At 36.7% G+C, this 9,291-nt stretch overlaps 1 protein-coding gene across 1 annotated transcript in view; it reads right to left on the bottom strand.

Annotated features, from left to right (window-relative positions):
* Window positions 1-4,577, bottom strand: part of LOC123867076 (glutamate receptor-interacting protein 2) — a 316,615-nt gene extending 312,038 nt beyond the window's left edge. Inside the window, exon 1 of the mRNA XM_045908923.1 lies at window positions 4,403-4,577. The gene's annotated coding sequence lies outside the window, so the exon portion shown is untranslated. The remainder of the gene's footprint in view (window positions 1-4,402) is intronic.
* Window positions 4,578-9,291: the final 4,714 nt, after the last annotated feature.

Raw genomic sequence — 9,291 nt, 5'->3', positions numbered from 1 at the left:
ATAATAAAGATAGTTCCAAAGCGATATCAGATTCTATCCCCCCTTAATGACACCACAAAAACATTTTACGCGGCGGAAAAGAAAGGAAAAACTAATTTCAATAAAACGTAATGGCGGAAAACGTGTCGACGAAGCATTTGGAATTCAAATCATCTAGCTGTTAGGCGAAATGACGAAAATATAAAATAAAATGTTACCCTTAATTATATTTTACTTTTTTCTCCCCGAGGCGATTTTCGTCGGAAGTTAGAGATGTAATAAGTCCAGCTTCTTGTTTTGAATTTATTTATTCAAGGTTGAGGCTGAGTGAGATTTGTATGGCATATTATTGTAAATTGAATAGGTACTTGAAAAGAGCAACCGCCGAGTTTCTTGCTGGTTCTTCTCGGTAGGAACGGCATTCCGAACCAGTGGTAGATTATTTTGACGATTTAAAAGCACTTGTAAAAGTTTAATTAAATAAAAATATTTTGAATTTGAATTTGAGAGAGTACGTCGACTTTGCTCAATCTTATAATACAAGGAAATGTATGGAGGACATCAAACTGTCATAATGCCTTCGTTGTTCAAACTTTCAAAGGTTCTAAGTCAAATCTCAAAACTCCAACCGTATTACCACCGTCGTACCTACTCTACTCCACTTCTCACTTAGTTACGCTAGCCATACACGATCAAGTTTACCGTCAAGTTTGCATGACTCCGGAAGCGGCGGTGTATGGTTTCAAGTAAAACAGCTTTGATAGTTCTAATAAGTTGGGTGATTTTGTGAAAAGTATAGTAAAAAGAATACCCACCTGAGTTTGTTGTGGGCTCTTCTCAGGCCTGGGCGCGTTTGGAACCCTCGTAGCTTTAGTTTTAAGTTTACATAATTAATTATTATCACCACTTTATTATCATCTTACAAGTCTAACAATTCTGAATGGTCAGAATCAAGAGGTCAGAATGAAGAGGTTTTGATGGAAAAAAGAGTACAATTATATTACCTACTTTGAATGAACGATTTTGAGTTTGAGTATGCATGATGTCATGTAAACATAACGGTGTATGCCGTCAAGTATGTAACATGATGTCATGTAAATTTGACGGGTAAACTTGATCGTGTATGGCTAGCGTTAGATGTGAAATATTTTTTCTTCTCGGTGGGAAAAGCATTCTAAACCAATGGTAGATGCACTTGAAGATTCAAAAGAATTGTAAGTAAAAGTTTATTACAAAATTGCTGACCTAGAACTAAAGATGTTTGCACACTGTTTACTATATTTGAGAAATAAATTTCAGAAATTCGATTTAAATTAATAGATGAAATAATAATTAATAACGATATTCACAAATACTATAAATACTTAAATATTAACAAGTGTAAATTAAAAATTTATAACACCCCCGACAAGTGAAGGTCAGTAACTAGAAAAGAGCTGATAACTTTCAAACGGCTGCACCGATTTTCTTGGATTATAGCTAAGAACACTCTCGATTAAGCCACCTTTCAAACAAAAATTGTAAAATGAAAATGTCATCCAAATCACTGTAACGAGGCAGGGTGCCCAGAACGCTGGCTGCGTTACCTCGTTGAATGGCCAGACTAATATGCTGACCAAGGCAACTGCCAGACCTCCGGTCACCCGTACACTTCACAAAGCGGGATGACAGGTCCTAAATCATTATTTTCCATTTAAATTAAGGTTAAATAGTCTATCACACTTCACACTAATCACACTAATATTATAAAGGTGAAAGTTTGTGTGTATGTACATAATATGTGTAGATGCACTAAACGGATTTGCCTGAAAGGAATGGAGATAGATAATATCCTGGATCAGCACATAAGCTATTTCAATCCCGGAAAATCAAAGAGTTCCCACGGGATTTCGAAAAACCTAAATCCACGCGGGCGAAGTCGCGGGCGTCGGCTAGTAGAAAATATTATCAAATTAATTTTAAAAGCGAAGTCAATTAAAAACCAAACGACTTGTAGAAATATCCTATAACCCGATATTATTTTTTTGCGAATCGAACTTCGTAAACTACTTTCGCAAACTAACTTCAGTTGGAAAGCACAAAGTTTGCGCACAGTTTGATTGCTGATTTCTAAAATTTCGCTCACAGCCATATCGAAATGTTGGACGAATTTTTTGTGCATTGCGACCAATATGAAGGAAAATTTCCTCTTTAAGTATAGTAATTTAGGTCAAAGAGCTATTTTTTTATCCATTCGGATTTTAAATCTAAACGACAAATACTAAGTATAGGTAATATTTTTTTTAAACGACCAACTGCTGAGTTTCTGCTCGGCTCTTTTTAACCCCCGACCCAAAAAGAGTGTGTATCTGTGTATCTGTCTGTGGCATCGTAGCTCCTAAACTAATGAACCGTTAATTTAGTTTTTTTTTTTGTTTGAAAGGTGGCTTGATCGAGAGTGTTCTAAGCTATAATCCAAGAAAATCGGTTCAGCCGTTTGAAAGTTATCAGCTCTTTTCTAGTTACTGTAACCTTCACTTGTCGGGGGAGTTATAAATTTTTAATTTACACTTGTGAGTAGAAACTGCTTTTCAAACCAGTGGTAGAGTCCTAACATAATACAAGTGTAAATTAAAATTTTATAACACCCCCGACAGGTGAAGGTTACAGTAACTAGAAAAGAGCTGATAACTTTCAAACGGCTGAACCGATTTTCTTGGATTATAGCTTAGAACACTCTCGATCAAGCCACCTTTCAATCAAAAAAAACTAAATTAAAATCGATTCATTCGTTTAGGCGCTACGATGCCACAGACAGATACACAGATACACACGTCAAACTTATAACACTCCTCTTTTTGGGTCGGGGGTTAAAAATTATAAGTGGCGCAAGCTGTCTTACAGATAGATACATAATATTATACTAAACAAATTCATCATTTCAAATTCAAATGACTACTTACTTCTCTATGTAAGATTTACTTATAGGTAATGTTTTCCACAACTTCATCAGTGTAACAGATATACCTAGGCTAATTTTAATTCTCGAAAATCAAAGAATTTCCACAGGATTTTAAAAACCTAAATTATAGCATGCAAAGTCGTGGGATCATTTAGTCTAGTAGGTAACTATAGTTACTAAGCATTACAGGTAATATAATATAGTATAATATAATATAATAGATAATTATAATATACGTAAAATAGTTTTTTTCAGTACCTACCTAATAAAATTTGGGTCCAGTATTATAAAACATACAATAACCCAAAAAAAACGGGCCAAGTGCGAGTCAGACTCGCGCACTGAGGGTTCCGTACTCGGGTGTTTTTCCGAGATTTTACTCGATAAATCAAAAACTATTATGCTTAAAAATAAATAAAAATCTGTTTTAGAATGTACAGGTAAAGTCCTTTCAAATGATACCCTACTAGGTATAGTTAGTTATCTTACTTTGAATTTTAACTCAGATTTAAATACTTAATATTTTTTTAGTGATGTAACCACAAATTCGCGGTTTTCGCTTGTGCTATAAGACCTTGTGCTAAGATTCTAAGTCAACGGCAAGTATCCTATAGGTTCTCTTGACAGATACCTACGACAGAAGGACAGACGGACAGACAGACAGACAACAAAGTGATCCTGTAAGGGTTCCGTTTTTCCTTTTGAGGTACGGAACCCTAAAACTCATCGTTTTTTTTGAAAAACGCTACGAATGCTACGAGCTATGGATGTACCCAAACAGGTGAGCTTTTGAATTTTTGTCGGCGCTTTATATTACTTATACGTTCCTCTCAGGCCTTTATTAATTAAAAAAAAAATCTTAATTAAGTCTTCTGAAATATCAATATCCCACAACTATAAAAGAAAATTTAAAACCACAAGAAAACCACAATAACCTACTCACTGAAATCAATTCGAGTTTGTACAACAGCTTTCAGCATTATATAGCGCTGAGTCACAAAATATTAAGAGACTTAATTTTTAACCCCCGACCCAAAAAGAGGGGTGTTATAAGTTTGACGTGTGTATCTGTGTATCGGTGTATCTGTGTATCTGTGTATCTGTGTATCTGTGTATCTGTGTATCTGTGTATCTGTCTGTGGCATCGTAGCGCCTAAACGAATGAACCGATTTTAATTTAGTTTTTTTTGTTTGAAAGGTGGCTTGATCGAGAGTGTTCTTAGCTATAATCCAAAAAAATTGGTTCAGCCGTTTAAGAGTTATCAGCTCTTTTCTAGTTTTCTTGTAGAAAAGAAGGTTAGATAACCGTTAGGTTCTTAATATTATGTCAATTGACAAATGTCAAGCTGTCAAGATAGACGTTGCCTAAATACATAATTATTTATTTGAAAATGATGTTTTGGAAAACTCAAATACTTTGGATCGTCGGGGGTGTTATAAATTTTTAATTTACACTTGTAATAACAAAAGACGTCTACTTACGGCCATCAAAGAAAATCCTTTTCAATCGAACACACAACAAAAATCCAAATAGAATAAATACAACACTCCACAAATAGCTGTCACACACTCGAAAATGACACCGCGATGCACTTGACAAAAAATGACAAATACTATTTTCGTAATAAACTTCCTGAGGGAACACGCGCGTCCTCCCCTCACGGCGATCGGGACGCTACTGCTCAATTTTCATTTTTCACTAGCTACATAGCTAGGCAAAGGTTTACTGTTCAGCCAAGCAGTAAAGTTTTCTGGCCAGAATAAAATAGTGCTGTAAAGTGTAAACCCGAGGTGATGCTTTAACGATGTCTTTGCTGATCCTTTGATGTGTATTTATCCTTATTTGCCGTAACTCCGCCACGGATGCAGAGATTTCGAGATGTTGAATCGCTCGGGACTTCACGTTCAAGTTCGTTGTACCTAATTAAATCTTAAAATAAATATGCTGAAAATAGCTATAGATACGCAGTTGCAACGGATAGAAGATCAAGATGGTTGCATTGCTGTGAAATATAGACTACTAGCTGATGCCCGCGACTTCGTTCGCGTGGATGTACCGTTTTTAAATTCCCGTGGGAACTCTTTGATTTTCCGGGATAAAAAGTAGCCTATGTGCTAATCCAGGATATAATATATCTCCATTCTAAATTTCAGCCTAATTCGTCCAGTAGTTTTTGCGTGAAGGAGTAACAAACATACACACACACACACACACACATACAAACTTTCTCCTTTATAATATTAGTGTGACTAGATTATTTTATATTTCGACTTCATCTGCGTGACGTTAGTTAAGAAGTAGAGTTTCCCGAACCCCCGATCTCTTGAGGAGGCAGACATCTTAACCACTAGACTATCACGGCTTTTAACTAAACGCCTTGTATGAAAGGTACGATGCCACGTAGTAACTAAGTCGGGTAATAGGATTAATAAAACTGCCATTACTCTTCCAGGTTAGCCCACGTTCATTTTAGACCGCATGATGATTTAACGTTTACTGTTTCCTAATCGTAGGTATTATTTACCCAAGCCTTAGATTAAGGATTGGATTAGATCAATCCTCAATCCGTCGATTGGACCAATCTTTGATCTAAGACCCAAGCATTTATCTCATTCAAATAACGTCGTTAGAGCGGTCCGGGGGTCAAAAAGCTCCCTCTACTAACGAGGTGTGCGAGAGTTGCCGTGTATTACAATATCATGTCTGTTGCTATATATTTGCCGGTATTATGACGTAACTATGTTACCTAGACGTAGGTGTTATTTACCCAAGCATTCACCTCATTGAAATAACGCCGTTAGAGCGGTCCGGGGGTCAAAAAGCTCCCTCTACTAACGACATTTACGAGAGCTGCCGTGTATTACAATATCATGTCTGTTGCTATATATTTGACGGCATTATGACGTAACTATGTTACCTAGACGTAGGTATTATTTACCCAAGCATTCACCTCATTGAAATAACGTCGTTAGAGCGGTCCGGGGGTCAAAAAGCTCCCTCTACTAACGAGGTTTGCGAGAGTTGCCCTGTATTACAATATCATGTCTGTTGCTATATATTTGACGGTATTATGACGTAACTATATGTGTTCTATTCGTAGGTAATATTAACCCAAGCATTCACTTCGTTGAAATAATGCCGTTATAGCGGTCCGGGGGTCAAAAAGCTCTCTCTACTAACGAGGTTTGCGAGAGCTGCCGTGTATTACAATATCATGTCTGTTGCTATATATTTGACGGCATTATGACGTAACTATGTTACCTAGACGTAGATATTATTTACCCAAGCATTCACCTCATTGAAATAATGTCGTTAGAGCGGTCCGGGGGTCGAAAAGCTCCATCTACTAACGAGGTTTGCGAGAGTTGCCGTGTATTACAATATCATGTCTGTTGCTATATATTTGCCGGCATTATGACATAACTATGTTACCTAGACGTAGGTGTTTTTTACCCAAGCATTCACCTCATTGAAATAATGCCGTTAGAGCGGTCCGGGGGTCAAAAAGCTCCATCTACTAACGAGGTTTGCGAGAGTTGCCCTGTATTACAATATCATGTCTGTTGCTATATATTTGCCGGCATTATGACGTAACTATGTTACCTAGACGTAGGTGTTTTTTACCCAAGCATTCGCCTCATTGAAATAATGCCGTTAGAGCGGTCCGGGGGTCTAAAAGCTCCAGCTACTAACGAGGTTTGCGAGAGTTGCCGTGTATTACAATATCATGTCTGTTGCTATATATTTGACGGCATTATGACGTAACTACGTTACCTAGACGTAGGTATTATTTACCCAAGCATTTACCTCATTGTAATAACGTCGTTAGAGCGGTCCGGGGGTCAAGAAGCTCCCTCTACTAACGAAGTGTGCGAGTGCTGTAAATTATTGTTTGTTGCTATATTTTAGGCAGAGTATAGAAAATTATTTTATTTTTTTAATTTCCTTTTTGTAACAAAGATTATGTGCATTATACTATATGTTACAATAAAACTTAAAGCTAGCCTTATCTAATTACTGTAAAAAACATGCCCGCGTGGAATCGTGCCATGAATACTGGCTGCATTTCCGCACTGGACAGCCAGGCCGATCTATTGCCCAAACAAGTGTAAATTAAAAATTTATAACACCCCCGACAAGTGAAGGTTACAGTAACTAGAAAAAAGATAACTTTCAAACGGCTGAACCGATTTTCTTGAATTACAGCTAAGAACACTCTCGATCAAGCCACCTTTCAAACAAAAAAATCTAAATTAAAATCGGTTCATTAGTTTAGGAGCTACGATGCCATAGACAGATACACAGATACACACGTCAAACTTATAACACCCCTCTTTTTGGGTCGGGGGTTAAAAATAAGCCAGCCCTTCTGTCACCAGATGAAGCTAGTAACCGCGAATAATATTGTAACATTTTGCTTATTAAACAACGTAAATCTAAGCGCACTAAGTCGCAAGCTTCATCTAGTAACCAAGTAATAGTTACTTAGGTACACAAAGTTGAGAACTGTGTACAAAATTTCCAAACTTAGTGCTAGAGTTTCAGATACAAAAGATTCAAGTAGGTCGAAGTGCATCTTTCGCGAGTTACTACAACACTAAGCTTTTACGAAGTGGACATTTAACAATAGATAGGTAGGTTATGTAGTGTTATGAAGTAGCCCTCAGAAATAAGTATTACGATAGAGAGATAGAAAAAGATATTGTGACTTAATGATGCCCGTGACTTGGGCCGGTTCTCTTTCCAAATTCTCAATCTCTTTATACAAATTCGTCAAAATCTGCCGTGATGGGCCGTGAAAAGGTGACAGACAGACACGATTTTGCATTTATAAAATTAGTATGGATGTAATAATTTAATATTTAAATAACGTAAAATGTAAAAAACCCCCGACACAAAAACCTCTACCTATAAGAAAACTAGAAAAGAACTGATAACTTTCAAACGGCTAAACCGATTTTTTCCGAGTATAGCTAAGAACACTCTCGATCAAGCCACCTTTCAAACAAAAAAAACTAAATTAAAATCGGTTCATTCGTTTAGGAGCTACGATGCCACAGACAGATACACAGATACAAACTTCAAACTTACGAGTATAACACCCCTCTTTTTGGGTCGGGGGTTAAAAATAATCTAATTGATCTTCTTATTCAATATTTGGTTTGGGTCAACGTTTTACACCAAGCACTAAAATTTTAGGTTTGTAACTCGTGACACGCGGACAGACAGACAGACAGACAGCAGTGACGTTATTAGGGCTCCGTTCTTACCCTTTGGGTATGGAACCTAAAAAGATATAAACCTTGATATAAACTGTTAACTGACAATCTGACATAATAAACGTCAATAACTATGCAGGTCTAAAAACTTAAGATATTCTCTACAGTCTACGTAAAATAAAAAAATTGCCAATGAGGTACCAATGTGGAGTCATAAACAATATGAAGAGTGAACGGTTTGTGCAGCTAATTCGCTCCGGCTCCAAAATATGGGACCACCTGGGAAGTATAACCCTTTCAAACAAAATCCAGGCGTCTTCGTGTAAGCGGGGAACGTACATGAAAAAAGAATTCCTCCTCTTTGAAGAGTCGATTAATAAATAAAGCAGTACCTAATTAATACCGGAGTGAACTAATGTAATACGATGCCAGAAGACGTAATACCTAGCTTCGTTCTTTTAACAGGGCTCTCTCCGCCACTTACTCCATACAATCGTAGTCCCAATTTCATTTGAATATTAAGCAACCAAAGTCCATGAAATTTTGCAGACATATTCTAGAAACTAATATCTGTGCCTGTGGTATTTTAGATTTTTCTAAAAATATGTAGTTTTAAAATTACAGGGGCTCAAAGATTTGTATGTGATTTTTTAAGACCGCGTAACTTTGAAACCGAATATTTTAACGGAAATCTGGAAAACCACAGGCATAGATATTAGTTCCTGGAGCGTTTCTATAAAATTCCATTGAGTATGATTGGTTAGTATTCCAATGAGAGACGAACTACGTTTGTATGGAGCGAGTGACGGAGAGACCCCTCTTAAATTCCACGTATTAGGTATTCCTCTTTTGTTTAACTTTATTGGTTATACGTCTTTTGTGCAAACTTGGGACTTTCTTACGCACAGGTATCTACGGTGTTCGATGGAAACTGGATAATTAACCAACTTCGTTAAAGAAGTTTTAGTTCTCCGTTTCTAAAGGCTTTTTGTGTCGTGGAAAGCAGTGCCACAATGGTATTAAACATTTTAATTTATTAGTAGGTAAGTAATGATTTTACTGAACAAAAAATTATTTCTTTTTCCTATAAATATTCAAAAGACTCAACGTATTTGTTTGTATCGGTATCTATAAGTAATGCTGTGCAATAA

The sequence above is a fragment of the Maniola jurtina genome, chromosome 7, assembly GCF_905333055.1.
Source record: "Maniola jurtina chromosome 7, ilManJurt1.1, whole genome shotgun sequence".
Classification (NCBI taxonomy): Eukaryota; Metazoa; Arthropoda; class Insecta; order Lepidoptera; family Nymphalidae; genus Maniola; species Maniola jurtina.
This window is presented reverse-complemented; position numbering and strand designations above follow the sequence as displayed.